Here is a 19,584-nt window from a genome sequence, read left to right on the forward strand (position 1 = left end):
CCTGACGTCGGGGCCAATCCGATGTCGAGGATGGCTGTGACATCAGGGGGCGGCGGGAGGAGGACAGAAAGAGCGCGAGGACGCTGGCTGGCGGTTGGGTTCTCCGCTGCTCCTCGTGGGCCGTAGTAATTACGAACATCAATAAAAGCATAATTCTTGCCAGTAAACCTGTCTCGCCTCCCTCATTCATGCCACTACAAATGGCGACGAGGGTTGAAGCTTCTGTTGCGGCCCACGAGTGAGTTCCGACGTGCCTGGTGTTCCCTTGATGCTGCGGTGGTGCGTCGATGTCTCCTCGCTTACTCCTGAGCGATGTACTCCGTCGTTGATGACTCCTTGCCCCTGCCCCTGCCTGCTGGACGCGTTGCTCTCTGCCGATGAGCCCTGCTTTGACGTCTGCTGCTGGTGGTGCGCAATCACGCCCTGATGACCTCGTGAGCTGCCTCTGGTGAGCTGCTGCGGTGGGAGCGCCACTTCTGCTGTTCTTTAGCGATTCCTGCCACCTGTGGCTCAGGCTGTGTGCTGTGGCCCCAGACTCCTTGCCAGCCCCTGCGTGTTCCGCTGGTGGTGTAGCCGGTGTGTCCCTGGTCTCCTGCTTCCCCGCATCCTGTGGTGTTCTTCTGCGCTGCCTGGGAGCTTCCTGAGTGCTGTTGCTCCTGTTCCACGTGTCCTGCTCCGGGTGTGTGCCTGCTCTCCAGCCATGGCGCAGACTATCAATATTTGTGTGCCTCCCCTCTTCCTGGACGCCCCGGGTAAGCTGTGCATGAAATGGAAGGGGTGGCTGCGCGCATTTGAAAACTATATCGTCTCCATTGACGGTAAGGGGTATAGCCCCGAGCGGAAGAAGTCACTGTTATTCGGACTGTTGGGGAAGGCTGGCCAAGAGGTTTTCGACAGCTTACCGGTTTATGTGGACCCCCCGGGGGCTCTCGCCCCCCTGAATGAGTACCTACCGAGGCGTCTTTTGGCAGTCAGCCGGTGTTCAGGAGAGTTCCGGGGAAACATCGCTTCTGGTATTCCGTAAGCACCCTTAGAAATCAGTCCGGTGGCCCCGGGTGTTTGCAGCAGCAGCGCGGAGACCGGAGATCGGCGTTGGAGGTGGGGAGAAGCCGAGTACGAGAGGAGACGCTGGGACACCACCTGTTTGCTGCTCCGGTTCATCGGAGGCAGGGTCAGCACCAGTTTTGGTGTATACCCAGGTCTCCGGACTTGGGAATCTTGTGAGGCAGACGTTGAGCAGTTGGGGGGGTTCCAGCAACCAGCTCTTCACGGAGGCGCCTGTAATAGTAAGACTGCCTCAATTAACTTACCTGAAGGTAAGCGGGATCTAAAAATCTTTCCTGGGAGAAAGAGATATATTGATAGCTCTCCGTCTTGCCAAGTGAGAGCTTTTTTGATTGAAAAGGGAGAGGCACCTCTCTATTGTATGGAGAAAACAGAGTGAGAAAGACTCCTCCGTTTACTGACAGCCCAGTCCAGTTCGTGTTTTCGCTGAACCCGCAAAAAACGATCGGCTGTTTGAGGTCGAAGAAGTCGAAGAAGACGCGGCTCCCGCTCCCGCCTCTGTTCCCCCCGGCGGGCATTGTTCCAGCATTGTTTCAGCATTGTTTTCAGCCTCCGCTTTTGCCCCCCCGCTTTCATTAGCGGTCGGCGGGGGATGGCTGTGGCGAATTGCGGTGGCAGCAGTGCGCGGTGGCCGTGGTGATTCCCGCAGTGACTCCCGCGATTCTCCTGTGGCTGGGGGCCGCGGTGGCAGTCAGACCACCCCTTCTCTTCGCCCTGCACCCTCAGTCCCCAGTCGCAGCTGCAGGCGGAGCTGTGAGCGTAGGTGGAGGTTAGGGGAGCTGCAGACGAGCTGCTCGGGCCGAGAGTCAAGTCGAGACCCGGCTGAGAATCGATGACATTGAGACTTTAGCTGCCTTGTTGTTCACCGGCTGCACGGGACACCACAAACTACTATCCGGAGGAACCCCTGGAGGGACGAGGGTCCCAGGGCCAAACTTCTTACCCCACACTGCTACTTTGACTCTGGGGCTCTACCTTTTACAGTGGATTTGCTGGGCTTTCTCCGTTTACACGGCTATTTCGCCGACATCTCCTTCCTGCTGCCCTTCCGTCCCCCGCCGCCGCAACAACCATCAGCGGCCGCAGAGCGGGGACGAGACTACATCCCCCACGATCTTCAGCGGCTGGAGAGCCGCCGATACAGTTTTGGCGCCAGGAGGCGTTTAAAGGGCCATCGTGACCCCCGCGTCGCGGGCTAAGCCCGGGCAAAGGGCGGGCCGTCTATGGCCGGAAAAGGCTGGGCTGGGCCCCCCCTCTGACATCTGTGACCTGGTCACCCCAAGTAAGTGACCCCTTAAAAGTACGTGTTTGTTCCTACATTCTGTTCTGTCCCAGACCCTTCGTTCAAGCCTGTCATCTATTGCCTACAATGGATAAAACACCTTCGGTAAAAAAGTCCACCAATGGAACATTGGATCACTTTGTTATTAGGACAATACCGGATCCAGATCGGGAGGACTCTCTAGCAGCGCGGCGAGCTGACAGACGCCGCTCGATTGAGCATATTAAGAACATGCGTATGTCTCCTCAACCAAGCACATCAGCCCATGACGGTTCCTTCGTAATTTCAACAACATGTGATCGTTCTAGCAGTGAAAGCACTCCATTGCTTTTACGGGACAGATCTAATCTGATAACTTCTATCACCGATCACATTGTTGACTCTATTAACGAACTAAGTGTAATTATTTCTACCTCTCCCTGTGTCCTTGTTTCACCCGCTAAGACCAGGGTGTCTACCCCATCACCTGTGGTAGTGTTACCCCAAAAAAAGATTCATTCTCGGAAACTTAAGCCCGATCCTCCCCAAGGTCCCCCGCCAACAAAAAGAAGGAGAAAGTTAGGAGGTAGAACTTCTAAGGGTAAATCGGGTAGGCATATCCAAAATCCAAAGCAAAATATCGATCCTGTTGACATCCCAGCTTTATCTACCCCGCAATTGCACATGCACATGCCATCTCCCCTGTCTATCTCTCAATCCATTCCAACTAAGGATACCCCCACCATTAATATAACTAGGTCTATCGAGCAAATAGTGCGATCCCTTATTCTCCCAGTAATAGAGAGATTGAACACCATTACTCTCCAGTTGGGGTCCTTAGGAGAGCTAGTCAGAGAGAATTTAGTAGCAAAGAAGACTTACCCTAATAGTGCTCCATCATCTCTTCCCCCAGTAACGGTATTACCGAGCCCCCCTCCTGCTATCCTGGAAAAAGGTTTATTACCTTCTTTGATATCTGTTCCATCAAAGCTTCCTTCTGCCCCCGTGGGAAAAAGTTGTGCCACAAATAAAGATCGACCCCGCCCTCCTCAAAAGGGTGAGGTAAAAAACTTCAATACCTCCATCTCAAAATCGTCCCAGTTAAACACGTTATGTTCATTACGCCCATTTTCTGAATCCAGGGTAAATACACAGGTGGGTGGGAATTGTACAACTCTAAATCCGGCCCCTGTCCCAGGTAACCATCTAAAACCAGAGGCAAGGCGAGAGCATAGCACTAGGTTAGTTGACCTCCCCCCGGAAGTGGCTCCATATGTAGTCATTTTGACAGGTGTCCCGCCCTTAGAGGAAGGCAAGACGGAAGATTTTTACCAACTAAAAAATAAAGTCCTCTTCTGGCTTAGCCAAAATCGACCGCTTCCCCCGTACCTGAACGGCGCAATCATTCACGTCAGGCGTTTGCCCTGGCTGGGCTGTAGAACGAAAAACCTATTCGGTGACATTATTATTGTTAATTTTTCAGATCGAGGAACTGTAAGATATATTTTAGATGAATTTCAGGAAATTGGGTCAGGGGGCATCATGACACGCGATCTGCTATTCTTCTATCCAAGATCGGTTGTAGATTCCATACCTAATCTGGGACTTTTAACTAGCTACCCTAATGAGCGTTTTAGGTATAGCCGTAATAATGGTTTGTTTAACATGAATTCCTTTATTGGTCTCAACCCATTTTACGGTCATAAACCTTTTTTAGCTCCCTATAGGTTTGATTATCCATCAGGACTTGACATAAATGACTGACTGGTTCAATTCACGCAGTCCCCAGTCTGTCCGTCCCGTTCACTTCCTGAAAATGAAAACGAAGTACCTCAGCTCCACTCTGCTTGTAGGCCTATGGAGGTCCATCACTCCACATCCCAGAGTACACTGGATTTCCAATTAGACCTAGATTCCTCAAAGGTCTTGACAAAACCCCCTGGTGGAGTTACTTTAACTATGGTGGGTTCGGTTAACTCCGCCCTCTCCCCCAAAACCAAATTTCCAGTCGATGATCTTCCTTCTGGGGGGGTTCCAGTTAACAACAACCTCGCTCTCAAATTTATTTTCTGGAACATTGCAGGACTACGCACTAAGGCAGACAATCCATCCTGGCTCTCCGTCATCAGGGAGCATAACATCGTTTGCCTGCAGGAAACCTGGCTGACAGCACCTATTCACCTGCAAGGTTACAAAACCTTTAACTCATTTGCTGAACCATCTACATGTGGGCGAGCGAAAGGTGGCCTGGTAATTTATCTCTCGAATGAACTTTTAACCACAGACATCAAAGTTATTAATACCAATCCCTATTCCCAGATTATTTTGATAACACTTGACAAAACACAGGTGTTTTATATAGTTAATTTTTATAATAATTTGACCCCCAAGGATATACTTCCAGTCCTGGAAAACATCTATCGACTCTTATTTGAAGAGCGTCTCAATCATTCTAATTGCAGCATTTCCATAGTCTGGGGTGGAGACTTTAATCTTAACCTCTGTAAGGGAGGTGATTCCAACATCTGTGGTATTGAGGATGACCTAGGTAACAATGTAACGCATTTCCCCCATACTAAACTAGGGAATTATCTGACCGAGATAATATTCAATTTAGATCTCGGATTTACTAACGATCTTGTTTCCCCCCCAGTCCCTTTTACTCCTACCTTCAATGGCAGGGGACTAACTAGTCTGATTGACTTTGTTCTGGTTTCCCAAGCTTCCAAAGATCAGCTACATAGCGTTCGAACTGGGATCGACCCCAGCAGCGACCACTTCCCTAATATTCTCGCCATCGCTATCCCGGAAATGTTAGTACCACCCAGTAAGCAAACTCTCTTAATACAAGACACTTTAAGGGTAAATAAGCTGAACGGGTATGCGATCAAATGGTGTAAAGTTGATGCCGAAAAGACTACTTCAGCAGTCTTGAGCCGCATACTCCCGCACATAGAAACGTGCTTAAATTTACAGTCGCTTCCCGGTCAGGTACTGGAAAGTTTCTCTCTCATTACATCAGAAATTAAGAGAGAGCTGTTCCGTAAAACGACGGGCACAAATCAAACAAAAAAGGGTTGGTTTAATTCTGCAACAAGGCGCTCACATCAACTATTGAAGAAAGCTCTTACTAAAACTGTCAGGGATAGCGAGGAAGTGAGAAGATTGAGAAAATGTTATAAGCAAGCACTAAAATCCTGCAAGGTTGATATCAAGAAGGAATTATGGGCCAAGCTGCATCAGAGTAGCTCTCTTAAGGACTCGGCCACTTTCTGGAAAATAGTTAGAACTCCCTTTTTGACTGATCAACAAGAGACCCCAAGGATCGAGGTAGCAGTGGGTGAGGCAGCATGGGTTGACCATTTCTCAAGGATCTTTGGTCTCTCGGATGATTCTATGCCAGAGCCCCCCCCAGATAGTGCAGGGATACGGCTTACCCAAAACTACAGTAGGTCTCCTCCCACCCCTAATTCTAACCTTCATTTTGGCCACGATGAGGTACTTATGGCGTTGCAGGCCTCTAAATGTGGCAAAGCCCCAGGTCCTGATGGGGTCCCTGTGGACCTATTCAAAAACAACTTAGAACTATGGTCCCCAATTCTCACTAGGGTCTTCGAAGCAGCCACTAAAATCGGCCCACCAGAGTCCTGGACAACTTCTATTCTTCTTCCCATCTTTAAGAAGGGCGACCGTAATAGTCCTGCCTGTTACCGACCCATTTCCCTCTTGGATTCTACCGGCAAGGTGATGGGTCGGCTGCTTCTTAAAAGACTCCAGGATTGGGCTGAAAGCAATCAAGTGGTTTCCGACCTACAGTACGGCTTTCGAGAGGGACTTGGGACAGTGGAGCAGGCACTAAACCTTTCCCTACTGATAGGTAAATACGTTGGGGCTAAAAAGGGGAGGTTGCATTTTGCATACGTCGACTTATCGGCGGCATTTGATTGCGTTTCCCATAGTAAGTTATGGAAACTCCTTTTGGCTATGGGGATAGATCCTCTTCTGGTGAATTTTATTCGGAATCTCTATTCAGGGGCCTCAGCTAAAGTACGGTACGGTCTGGGGGGGGAAGTCACAGCATCATTTCCAGTACTTAAGGGTGTCAGACAGGGATGCGTTTTGGCCCCCTTTCTTTTTAATCTATATACAAACGGTTTAGAAGCTGCGATGCTGGCAGGAAGCCAGGACCTACCAGCGATTGGTCACCGTTCGATACCCGCGTTGCTTTACGCGGATGACGCGGTGATCATGGCCAGGACCCCACGCCAACTCCAACTTCTCCTCGATAGATATTGTGACTTCATGGCAGCCCTCGACTTAAAAGTAAACATAAAGAAAACGTTTGCCATGCACATGGGGAAACGCCTTAGACATTCCGGCTGTATCCAGATAAACAATACCACCCTGGAGACTGTTACTGCATACCCCTACTTAGGTATTCTGATAGACAATACCTCTAGTTGGGGTCCCACCCTCCAGGCCAGAAAGTTGGGGCTCCTCAGGACTACAACAGCTTTGGTCACATTCGCACAAAAACTAGGCCAGCGCCCTTCCCGGGAGTTGATTCAGATTTATGGGGCCAAGTGCCGTCCAGTGGCAATGTATGGGGCAGGGGTCTGGGGTTACATCGACACGGAACCTATCCAAAAAATAGAAAATGCTTTCTTGCGGTACCTTTTGGCCGCCCCCAAAAGTTCACCAATTTACGGTTGCCACATGGAGTTGGGGGAAGATTACATTTCGGATCTTATTGCAATCCAACCAATTCTTTTATGGCATCGTCTTTGGGTTACTCCAGAATGCAAACTGACTCGGCAGCTCATCTCTGACTGTCTCACCTTAGAAGGTTGGAAAAATATCTCGTGGCTGCTGTATGTTTATAAATTTCTGAAAGATGTAAACCTGGAATCTCTTTTCATACTTCCTGAGTCTTCAGCGGACATTTCACGCAAAAATTTGAAAACCGCATGCTTATCTCATCTACGTGAGCTGCGCCTAACATCAGAGATCTCAAAGCCCACAAATCTCCATCTTGCCGCTGTACAAGTCTCATTAGGAATTCAGCCATATTTACTAACCAGTGCCACCCATTATGAAAAATATCTTTTAACACGATTCCGGTTTAACACTTTCTATCGGTTGATTACCTTCCCCAAGACAAAAGATTGGTCCAGAAAATTAATTCCGTGTCCCTGTGATGGCCATTCTGAACAATCATTATTGCATGTAGTCCTATTTTGTAGTTATTATGATTTTCCACGTCATAAGTGGATTTTACCTTTACTAAAAGTCATAGGCTTACGCCAGTGTCGTCCGGCCCTTCTTGCATTACAACGTTTGGACACTGAGCATAGCATCTTTTTAATATCCAGTTTTCTAAAAGCTTGCGTTAAATATCGTGAAAACTATGACCTTTCTTAATTCGCCAGATTGTAATGAATTAAAAGTAATTATGTGTTATATACCTGTTGTATTTACAATCAATGCATATTAACTTTTTCATGATTTACTTGAATATTTTTAATCTCAAAACTTTGTTTTTAATTCTTGTATACTTTTATGGTTACAAATTTTGTATCCGAATAAAGTTTTAATTGATTGATTGATTGATTGAGTACCAGGAAGCGGTTAAGCGGCTTGAACTGCAGTATTCTGAGGAGGGTAACATCATGGTGGGGCGCCATAAATTTGCATTGCGGAAGCAGGAGGAGGGAGAGACTATCGAGGAATATATTGCATGTCTGCGCGTTTTGGCCCAAGACTGTGAATTTGCGGAGATGACTGATACCTACATCAGGGACCAGGTGGTGTTCTACTGCCATTCTAAGAAGGTGCAGGAACGGTTGCTTTCTTGCAGGAACCCTTCGCTGAAAGATGTGGTGGCCATTGCGAAGGCCGTTGAACGCTCCATGGTGTCCACTAAGGTACTTGCGAGCACCAGTCAGGCTTCAAATGTGTTCTATGTGCAGGACAGACAGAAAAGTGCACCCAAGACTCCAGACAGGGCGGCGAGTGATAGAGGGGGGGGCAGGAGGCCGCTCGCTTGTTTTAGGTGTGGGTCGAGGGACCACTTGGCGGATAGCAGGACCTGCCCAGCCCTGTCCAAAAGCTGCTCAAAGTGCAAGAGGGTGGGCCATTTCGCGGCAGTGTGTAAAGCCAGGAAACCTGGTGGGGGCATGAAAGTGAGCTCGGTGAGCGATACTGATGTGGATGCGGACATCGTGCTGTCCATTGATGCTGAGGATGGTAGAGTGAAGGGGCCTATTGGCTCCGTCCTGATTGGTGCAGTTGAATTGCCATTTACGGACGATTCTGGTTCCCCTATTACCCTGATATCTGATACGACATTTGATTTGAAATGGCAGGGTGTGCGATTGCATGAAACGGATGTGAATCCGAAGGCCTTTGGGGAACAGGACATAGTGATGATGGGGTACTTCTGGGACTCCCTCACCTTTAGGGGGAGAACAGTGCGAACGAAGATATATGTGGCTGAAAAAGGAAGGAGCCTGGTGGGGCGGAAGGACCTGGCGAAGCTGGGTGTGATGCTGGTCCCGGGGGCGGAAGATCCCATAGTTCTGAGGGATGATTGGGTCAACTATGTGCAGCCCGACGATGTGCATGAGGGCTTAGCTGCGGTCATCGGCAAATTTGAATCTGTTTTTGAAAACAAAGTAGGATGTGTGAGAGGATTCGTGCACGCCATACGGTTGAAAGAGGGTGCCGTGCCAATAAAGCACAAGGTCAGGTCGGTTCCCCTATCTGTCAGAGGGGAGCTGAAGGCTGTTCTAGATAGGCTGAAAATGGAGGGGGTGATAGAGGAAGCAGGCGCATCAGAGTGGGTATCTGCAATCGTGGTGTCCAAGAAGAAGAGGACAGGGGACATTCGGCTGTGTGTGGACCTGCGATCCTTGAATAGAAATATCCTGGTGAACTGCCATCCACTGCCCAACATTCAAGAGATCTTGTCTTCCACGTCAGGATCGAGGTTTTTCACTCTGATAGACCTGAAGTCCGCTTACCACCAGGTGTGCCTCACGGAGGATTCCAAGAAACTGACCACCTTTATTACCCCATTCGGAGCGTACAGGTACGTCCGTCTTCCGTTCGGACTTGCATCGGCCTCCGGTGTCTTCCAGAAGTTGATGGATCTGCTCTTCTGCGACATGAAGGGTGTCAAAGCCTTCCAGGACGACATTCTAGTACACACGGAAGATGAGGAGGGGCACCTGGAGCTGCTGAGCAAAGTGCTGGAGGTGCTGCGAGAAAAAGGGATGACGGTCTCCCAGGACAAATGCAAGTTCATGGAGGGGAAGATCGAATACCTAGGGCACGTGCTGACCCCAGACGGCATTGCGCCTAAAGAGGACTTGGTGAGGGCCATACGGGATGCTCCATGTCCAGGGGACAAAGACGCCTTACGGTCGTTCCTGGGGCTCAGTGAGTACTATTCCAAATTCATGCAGGGATACGCGACCATGGTGGAGCCTCTAAGAAAATTGCTGCGCAAGAACGAGAAATTCACGTGGGCGCAGGAACAACATACTGCTTTTAATTCTGTCAAGCAGGCCATCGTGGCGGCTCCAGTGCTACAACCATACAGCAAGGACCTCCGGAACGTGATCACAGTTGATGCTAGCGCCAAGGGTATCGGCGCAGTGTTTTGCCAGTTTCAAGGGAAAAAGGAGAACACGGTCGCTTTCATACCCCGGTCACTGAGTGAAGCTGAGAAGCACTACAGCACCATCGAGCGGGAAACGCTCGCGTGCGTCTGGGCCGTGGAGAAACTGAAGAACTATCTGTGGGGTATGGAGTTCGAGCTGGTCACTGACCACAAACCCTTGATCTACATGATGGACGGCGAAGGTCGCGGTAATGGGAAAGCCAGCTCGAGGCTTCTACGTCTACTGTCCAAGCTGCAGGAGTATCACTTCGTCATCAGACACATCAAGGGCGGCCTCAACTGCAGGGCGGCTTGCCTATCGCGCATGCCGGTTATTGATGAGGGGGACGGTTCCCTGGACGACACGGAATGCGTGGTGGCAATGGTAGACGCTACGGCCATTTGCGAGGGATCCATTTCTGAGGAAGAATGGTTGACGGCCCAGGAGAAGGACATGACTATTCGTAGGGTGATGGACCACCTGACGGCTCGTTGGCCCCCGGTCCGGAACTCGCACTCAGGAGTTTCCAACAGGTTAGCCCTGAACTTACCATCGAGGGCGGCTTTGTGAAGAGACATGAGCTGTTTGTGCCGCCAGAAGGTCTGAGAGAAAAGCTAATCAGGATAGCTCACAGGGGCCATCCGGGCGGTACTGCCACAAAGAATCTCCTCAAGCAATACTACTGGTGGCTGGGGATGTGCAGCGACGTCGGCAGTTTCATTGATCGATGCGGACCGTGTTTAAGGGCCGACAAGCACTGGAAGACGGCAAAAGGGGAGCTGCAATTGGTGGACATTCCTGCCGGCCCATGGATCAAGGTTGCCATTGACTTCGCAGGCCCATTTACCCTGCTGCCAGACGACTGCAGACATCTCATCGTTCTCACGGATTACTTCTCCAAGTGGATCCACTACAAGTTCGTCAGGGAGGTTACCACTGACCGGGTGATCAAGGCGCTGACGAAAGTTTTCGCTAGTGAGGGACAGCCGAAGATTTTAGTGTCCGACAACGGCACCCAGCTGATTTCCAGACAGATGAAGGACTACCTGGCCAGATTGGGAATCAAGCAGGAGAAGACCCCGCTATACAGCCCTAAGAGCAATGGGCAGGTCGAGCGGATGAATAGATTCCTCAAAGAGGGTGTGCAACAGGCCGTCGCCTCCAACTTGGATGTTAAAGGGTTTCTGGCGGACAAGGTGCACACTTTCCATAACACGCCTAATGAGGTTACGGGGCACACTCCGTTCTACTTGATGAGAGGGAGAAGGTGTATGAGTGAGCTTACCCCCAAATTTCACAAGTGGTATGACATGAGGGAGGAAACTGAGGAGTTGACTGATGAGAGGTTGAGAGTCAAAGAAAGAATTGTGGCTAAGCAGGAAAGCAACAAACGGTATGCTGACATGGTAAACAGAGCCAAAGCTAAGGATATAGTGCAGGGGGATTGGGTGTTGGTGAAGAAACCGAACAAGGTGATGAAAGGAGAATCTGTATTTCAGACCCCTGTACGTGTGCAAGGAGTGACAAGGGGAGCTGTCTGTTTGGAAGGAGGGGGATGGCATAGCAAGGACGACATTGTCAGGCTCAAGGCTGGCCAAGAGGAAATCATCATGAAAGGCAACCAGGTGTGCGAGGCCGAGAGCGATGACAGTATGTATGAGTGGCAGGATCATGAAGCCAATGATGGAATCACTGGTGATGAAGTGAGTGGGGATACGCCCCCGTACGAGGGCGGACCGGACATGGAAGTGCAGACCGGTGTGAGAGTACGTGGCACGGCCTCGGGGATACCGAAGGCCGGAGTGGTAGCAGCCCCAAAACTGTGAAGAGTGACAGTCACAATGTAATGAGTGCAGGCCAAGACGGTACGGGCACTGGCGGGGGGGGGGGTCAACCCCGTATGTTACTCCCCGCAGGCCAACAAGGCATATCAGAGCTCCCAAGAGGTTCGAAGATTTTGTTATGAGATGAAGTTCTGTATGTTTCTTAATTTGTTTAGGAAGGGAGATGTCGTACGTGAGTTAACGTACTAGTCGTGGGAAGCGGAACATAGTCCTCTTTCCTTGTTATGTTGCCTCCTGACGTCGTGGCCAATCCGATGTCGAGGATGGCTGTGACGTCAGGGGGCGGCGGGAGGAGGACAGAAAGAGCGCGAGGACGCTGGCTGGCGGTTGGGTTCTCCGCTGCTCCTCGTGGGCCGTAGTAATTACGAACATCAATAAAAGCATAATTCTTGCCAGTAAACCTGTCTCGCCTCCCTCATTCATGCCACTACACTCACTTACAAAAACTGCAGCATTTTCAGTATTATATACAACGAAAACATAGGTGGTTCTTTTTTATCTTATGCAATTTACAGCCATTGACGAAGCCAATAGTCCTGGCTGGTTGTAGGCGTAAAGTCACTTGTATTATATATCTGGAGGCAATAACAGAAGAAGCACAATACCTGTGGGCCAGCACACTATGCTAAATACAGATTATTAGTTTAATATTTTTAAACCACGCTCATAATTACATCGGCTGCCGCTACGAGAGACCCCCCCAGAATTTTCATCCCACTTCAAGCCCTGCACACACAGACGTGTGTGTGTGTTTCTTTTGTATATGGAGGGAGGCATGGTAGAAACGAAAGGCCGCGCAGCTCTATATACAACAGAAACACACGCTGTGTGTGTATGTTGTATGGGCGTATGGTAGAAATGAAAGGCCAGATACACTAATTACAATTAAAACGAGTGTCCCTGGCCTTTCGTTCCTACCATGCGTACATAAACAGCATACACACACAGCATGTGTGTATATTCTGTGTATGGAGGCATTGTAGAAACAAAGGCTAGGGGCTCTAGATTTAACTAAATTACCTTCACCACTCCGACAGCAGATAAAGACAGAGCAGTTGGAGAGTAAAAGCCTTGGAGAGAGCTCCGTCATCTTAATTTAAAATGGCTGAGCAATCTCCAAGCCTTTTTTTCAAAACCGTCAGTTCTTGATTTTTATAAGTGCATATAATAACTACAAACTCACTTATGGAATGTTCTCGCGCCGGGCTCCTGGTGACTTGACTGGACTGCAGACTCAGAGTGCAGACAGTGTGGCAACGGTGGAACACAACTGCCTGCGAGGAACTGTAAAATTCTGGATTTTTACTCCTCACACAGGCCCTAGCCCACCAATCATTTTCAAAATAAACAACTGTTGCTGGGTCTCGTGGGGGTGGCACAGGCCACTGACACAACCCCACTACAAAATTCTCAAAACCGGACTGCCCTGCCCTAGCCACTGAAATTAATGAAGGGCTTCTGACTCCTCCCTGGGCCATGGGAATAACGCCCAAACTCAAACTGGATTCTGGCACAGAGACACAGGCCGCGCCCACCAGTGTGCCATCACTGCCCTTTTTTCTGGCTCCAGGTTGAAGAAATCTTTGCCCAGCCAAGGCAATCCATAGCCAACGGCCATCCTCCCCCACCCCCTCAAAACAAAAGGCAGATTTACACGTTTGTTCACCGAGCAGCCAGTACAATTTATTGCTAGCTGCTCGGTGTTCCAACTGACATTTATTTAACACCCCATGGTGGCAGGGAAACCCCCATCTCGCACCTGGACACCAGGTGTCCCTGTTTGTTAATCGGATCCCCTTGTTCTGTTTTCATATATTCCAATTTTCCCCACAGGAAAATGCCCAGATTACTTACCGGTAATCTTCATTACTCCGAGTCCTAGTCTTCCTCGCCACAGTATTCACAAATGAGCCTCAGGCTCCACACAGAACTCCAAGTAAAATTAAAAGAGCAGCGCTCTAGTCTCCCCTCCCTCCTCCAATATGGCCCCCAGTGTCTTCAGCCAATCCCATAAAGGGATACAGAACCAACATCACGACCTGATACACAAAGCCGCAGACATGAAGCCACCACCAGGGCCGGGAGGGAAGGGAAACTATACTGTGGCGAGGAAGACTAGGACTCGGAGTAATGAAGATTACCGGTAAGTAATCGGGGCATTACCTCCTCGTCCAGTCTTCCTCGCCACAGTATTCACAAATGAGCCGATACCAAAACAATCAGCTTCATGTAAGGAAAAGACCACACCAAAGTGCAGTGAAAAACCAAATTTAATATACAGAGGTACAGCAATCAAAGACAACCTCTCAAGGCATCCCCGCAGTCAAAACAGAAGATGCAAATGAAACAGAACCCCCACCCCCAACCTGGAGGCGGTAATGGGACATGAATGTATGAGGTGAAGACCAAGTAGCAGCCCGGCAAACATCCTCCATGGACACCCCTTTGAAGGAGGCCCAAGACACAGCAACAGATCGGGTGGAACGCCCCTGAACAGGAAGGGAGGGAACTTCAGAAACCGAAGCATACGCCAACAAAATGGCCTCCTTAATCCAGCCACTGATCGTCGAGAGGGAGGGTTTCAGTCCCTGACGTGACAAACCATAATTGACAAACAAGTTGTCCACTTTGCAAAATGAAGACGTGCGTGACAAATATATCAATAAAGCACGCCGAACATCCAAGAGGTGCAACAGGGATTCCTCATCCGAGGAAGGATCAGGACAAAGACATGGAAGCACCACCTCAGAAGACCTGTGAAAATAAGAATCCACTTTCGGAATGAACGTAGGATGAGGGCGCAACACCACCCTGTCCGACAAAACCAACAAAAAGGGAGCAGAACGAAGGAATGCACCCAACTCACCCATACGTCTGGCAGAAGCAATCGCCACAAGAAACACCACCTTGAGTGTTAAAAACTTCAACTCCACCGACTCCAAAGGCTCGAATGGAGCCAACTGCAAGGAGCGCAAAACCAAAGGCAGGTCCCAAGATGGAGGACACATAATAGGACGGGGGCGTTGGAAAGAGAGAGACTTAAAAAGTCTAGCAACCAATGGGGAAACAGAAATCAAAGGGAGGACATGGAACGCCTGAATCGCAGCCCACTGAGCCCGAAGAGTCGAAATGGCCAAGCCCATCACAAAACCATCATTCAAAAAATCCAAAATGCAAGCCGGATCCAAAGAAGCCACCGACAGATCGCGACACAGACACCAAGAAACAAAATTATCCCAGTGTTTAGCATAGGATTTAAGAGTAGAAGGTCTCCTGGATTGTTGAATGACCTCAGCCACAGCCAATGAACAGCCAGTTCGCATCAACGAATCCCTCTCAAGAGCCAGGCCCGCAGACCCAAGGAACGGAACACAGGCAGAGGAAGAGGAGGACCCAACAGAGGATAAGGACTGAATGGCAAGGCCCACCCCGGAGACACAGCTAATTCCAACATCAGGGGATACCAAGGGCGACGCATCCAACCCGGAGCAATGAGAAGCACAAAGGATCCCTCCCTCTTGATCTTCTGCAAGACCGCCGGAATCAGGGGAACGGGGGGAAAGGCATACAATAGACCCTTCGGCCAAGGGAACGACAGGGCATCCACCCTCCATGCATCCCGGCAAGGCATAATTGTGCAATAGCAATGGATCTTGAAATTGTCCTGGGAAGCAAAGAGGTCGACAATCGGACAACCAAACATCCGCCGCAACCTCCTGAACATCACATGTGTCAGGGACAAAGAGCACATGGAGGGAAACACCTGGCTCAGACAATCCGCCACAGTGTTCTCCGCGCCAGGAAGATAAATGGCAGAAAGGGACTCCAGATACAACTCCGCCCAACAACAAATCCGACGGCTGAGGCAACTGAGGGATTGAACTCTGCACCCTCCCTGATGGTTTATATATGACATCACAACTTGATTGTCCGTTCGAACTTGCACATGGTGACCCTGAACCAGATTCGAGAAATCCAACAAACCCAGAAGGACGGCTTTCAGCTCCTTGAATCCCCCAGAGTAGCACCCCACCCCAGCAGGCTGGCATCGGTAGTGACCACGCGGGTGGGAACAATCAGAAATGGGCGGCCCCTGGACAGATGACCTTCGTCCAACCACCAACTCAGGACCACCCGAACATCTTCCGACATAGGAATCAAAACAGTCATATCTAGGGAACAGGGGTCCCAATGCGACAAAACGTGCGACACCACCGGGTACATGTGTAGTCGAGCCCACGGCACCGTCAACAATGACGCTGACATCAGACCCTGAACCCTCAGCCATAGGCTCACAGGATGAGAATGTCCCACCAACAGGGCACGAACAGCAGACATCAGTGACAGAATCCTGGGAGGAGGTAGGAACACCATACCCAACTGAGTCCTGAACAGAGCCCCAATGAAAGTCAATTCTTGTGCAGGAACCAGTGAGGACTTCGGTACATTGACTAGGAACCCATGATGCTCCAGGACATGGCACACCCTCTTGACATGCAACTCCGCCTTGGGAAGAGAAGAAGCAGAAATTAAAATGTCGTCCAGATAAGGAAAACACTAATGCCCTCCCCATGCAAAAGGCCAATAAGAGGAGCCAGAACCTTAGTAAAGACCCTGGGAGCAGAGCAGAGTCCAAAGGGCATTACCTGGAATTGGTAATGCCGACCCATCACGCAAAACCGGAGAAACTTCTGAGAGTCTGGATGAACAGGAATATGGAGATAAGCATCCCTCAAGTCTATCGAAGCAAGGAAGTCTCCCTGAGATATCAGAGGAAGGATCAACTGAAGGGAAACCATCTTGAACTTCTGGTGAGGGATGTAAGTATTCACCCACTTCAGGTCCATCACAGGTCGAAGATCCCCAGTTCGCTTTGACACCAGGAATAGGATGGAATACACACCCAACCCCAATTGATCGACGGGAACAGGAATCACCACACCCTTGACCATCAGGGATTCGATGCCTTCCAAAAGCGCCAATCTCCGTACAGGATCCCTGGGATAAGGAGTGGCCCTGAAATAGTCTGGGGGAGTCTGGATAAATCCAATACGCAAGCCCTCTGAAACCACCTGTAGCACCCATTTGTCCGAAACATTCAGGTTCCAAAACTCCAGGAAGAAACTGAGGCGACCCCCAACCGGACCCATACCAGGAGTGATCCAGTCACGATTTTGGTGCAGGGTTGGAGGAGGAAGAAGTACCGGAGAACCGGGTTTTTCCAAAGGAAGGAGCACCCCGGCCGCGCCCCCTCCCACGAAAGGGCGGACCAGCTCTACCCCTCCGAGAAGGGCCAAAAGCCCTCTGAGACCCAAAGGAACGGAAGTGACCCGACCTCTCAGGAGCCAGGAGTTTACGGTCCTCCGCCGTTTTCTTAACCATGTCATCCAGAGGCGACCCAAACAGTTTAACCCCAGAAAAAGGAATCTTCATCAGTAGATTCTTCTGCGCAGCATCAGCCTTCCATGAACGAAGCCACAACTGGCGTCTCGCAGCCACTGAAGACCCAGCCGCGGAAGCCGCCGCACCCAAAGAGTCAAAGGAGACATCCGAAAGCAACCGAACTTGTTGCTCCATCATAGCCAGGGTAGAAGACACATCCTCCCCTTGGTCCAACAATTCAGACAGAGACTGAAAATCCTTAAGCAAGGATTGTATAGTGTAAGAGGTATAGGCAGCCGCCCTGATAGAGAAATTAGCAGCCGCAAAAGTGCGCTTCACCGCACCATCCACCTTACGGTCAACCGGGTCAGCAGGAGAAGAGTCCTCAGACACTACAGTTCCATGAGACGCCATGCTGGCCAACAAGGAATCAACCTTCACCGAGGAACGAAATTTCACATCAAAGTCCAGTAGCGGGTACCTTTTATTCAAAAAGCGTGGAAAGGAACCCTTGTCTACATCTTTCCATTCATTCTCCAGGACTCTCAAGACTGAAGAGTGCAGAGGCAAAGAATCAGGTTCAGGACGCTGGTATTGCGCAAACAGATCGTCTTCCAGAGGAACAACAGAAGCAGGAAACACCAAGTTCTCTCTAATGTGACCCAGCACCTCCTTCAGGTCGGCACCTTGCACAAAACGACCTCTGACATCAACCTCCTCCTCAACGTCAGAAACATCAGCCGCAGCGCCATCAACCTTAACCCGCTTCGCAGGAGGAACAGGCATCGGACTTTGCATAGCAGCAGCCACAGCAGAATTGATCATCTGCTGCAATATGTCCATAGATGGGATTTGTACACCAGAACCAGAAGCCACAGGAGCAGAATCAGGTACAGAACCACCCTCCATCATAGCTATACACCAGTGAACGCATGAAGAGAAACACAGGCAGTCAAGAAGACAACACGCCTGGCATAAAAGGCCCCGGGGTTGCTAGTCAACCTAACAAGCCAATACATGCAACAAACAAATCAACATAAATGTCGTAGGAAAACAGCCTCGCGCATGCCCATAGCCAGACGATGAAACACAGAGACTGACGTGTGAGGATGGAGACAGAGCGAACACCGCCCCACCACTGTAAGCAACTTGCACCGTGACAGCGTTATGCGGGACTCGATCAAAAATGACCACGGGAATCACCCGCCCTCACATCAAACACACGCGTCCCTGTCAAGATGGAAAAAAACGCTACCGGGAGCCTCCGGTCCCCAGATCAAACGTCCTCCGGCCGCGCTGTGTCCGCTCAGCAGGACGCGCGGTCGGTAAAGTTAAAAAACCACTCAGAAGGTGAATTCAGAGTCACAGCATGACTCAACACAAACAAACGCCACTGAAAGTCCGCTGAAGCAGGACCAGAGGCGCGAAGGCAGTAGCAGGAGGTAAGAGACATTAAACAAACTACCGTAACAACAGTGAAATTTAAACTACTACCCCCATACTAGATACCCCAGGGCATAACGGGTCTGCTCAAGCAGGAACCCAGCCCCACTCACCTGATCAACAGGCAACACAGCACTCGGAGAAGTGCAGAAAAAAAGAACAGGTCGTGATGTTGGTTCTGTATCCCTTTATGGGATTGGCTGAAGACACTGGGGGCCATATTGGAGGAGGGAGGGGAGACTAGAGCGCTGCTCTTTTAATTTTACTTGGAGTTCTGTGTGGAGCCTGAGGCTCATTTGTGAATACTGTGGCGAGGAAGACTGGACGAGGAGGTAATGTGAAGAATATTTGTTTAGCGTATTTAAGTTTATTTCAGTCCCCATTGCGACTCTTTCACAGAAAATATACAGATATTTAGAAACTATACTATGAATATATCAAAGTACACCGTGCATAGACCTAAATCCAGGTTGTATGGAACAGGAGCGCCTTTGAAGTGTTCAAGAGTGGTATTGTAGTGGAGGCTAGCAGGGGCTGGACTCCATCCTCCAGAGACATGTGCAGTGTAGGAGGTGGAGAAACAAAACACTTTCCATCACGCTAAACGCGCTGAACACAATCCGCAGCGCTCGACGTGTCTTCGAAGCGTTCAAGAGTGATGCATTGTAGCGGAGGCTAACAGGGGCCGGACTCCATCCCCCAGAGACCCTTGCAGCTGCAGAAGGTGGGGAAACACTTTCCATTGGGCTAAAAGCGCTGAACTCAGCTGCGGCGCAGGACACACGGGGCGCACCCAAGTGTTTGCTGCCCTGGTGAAGACTGGGCCAACAGGGGGCCCATCCGTACCCGCCCGCCCGCAGCCGAATGAGGTTGGGCTGGGCCTGCTCCCTTGACCCTCGTTTCTTTTTTCTCTGCGTGTAATTAT

This window comes from Triturus cristatus, chromosome 3_1 (genome assembly GCF_964204655.1).
Source record: "Triturus cristatus chromosome 3_1, aTriCri1.1, whole genome shotgun sequence".
NCBI classification, from domain to species: domain Eukaryota; kingdom Metazoa; phylum Chordata; class Amphibia; order Caudata; family Salamandridae; genus Triturus; species Triturus cristatus.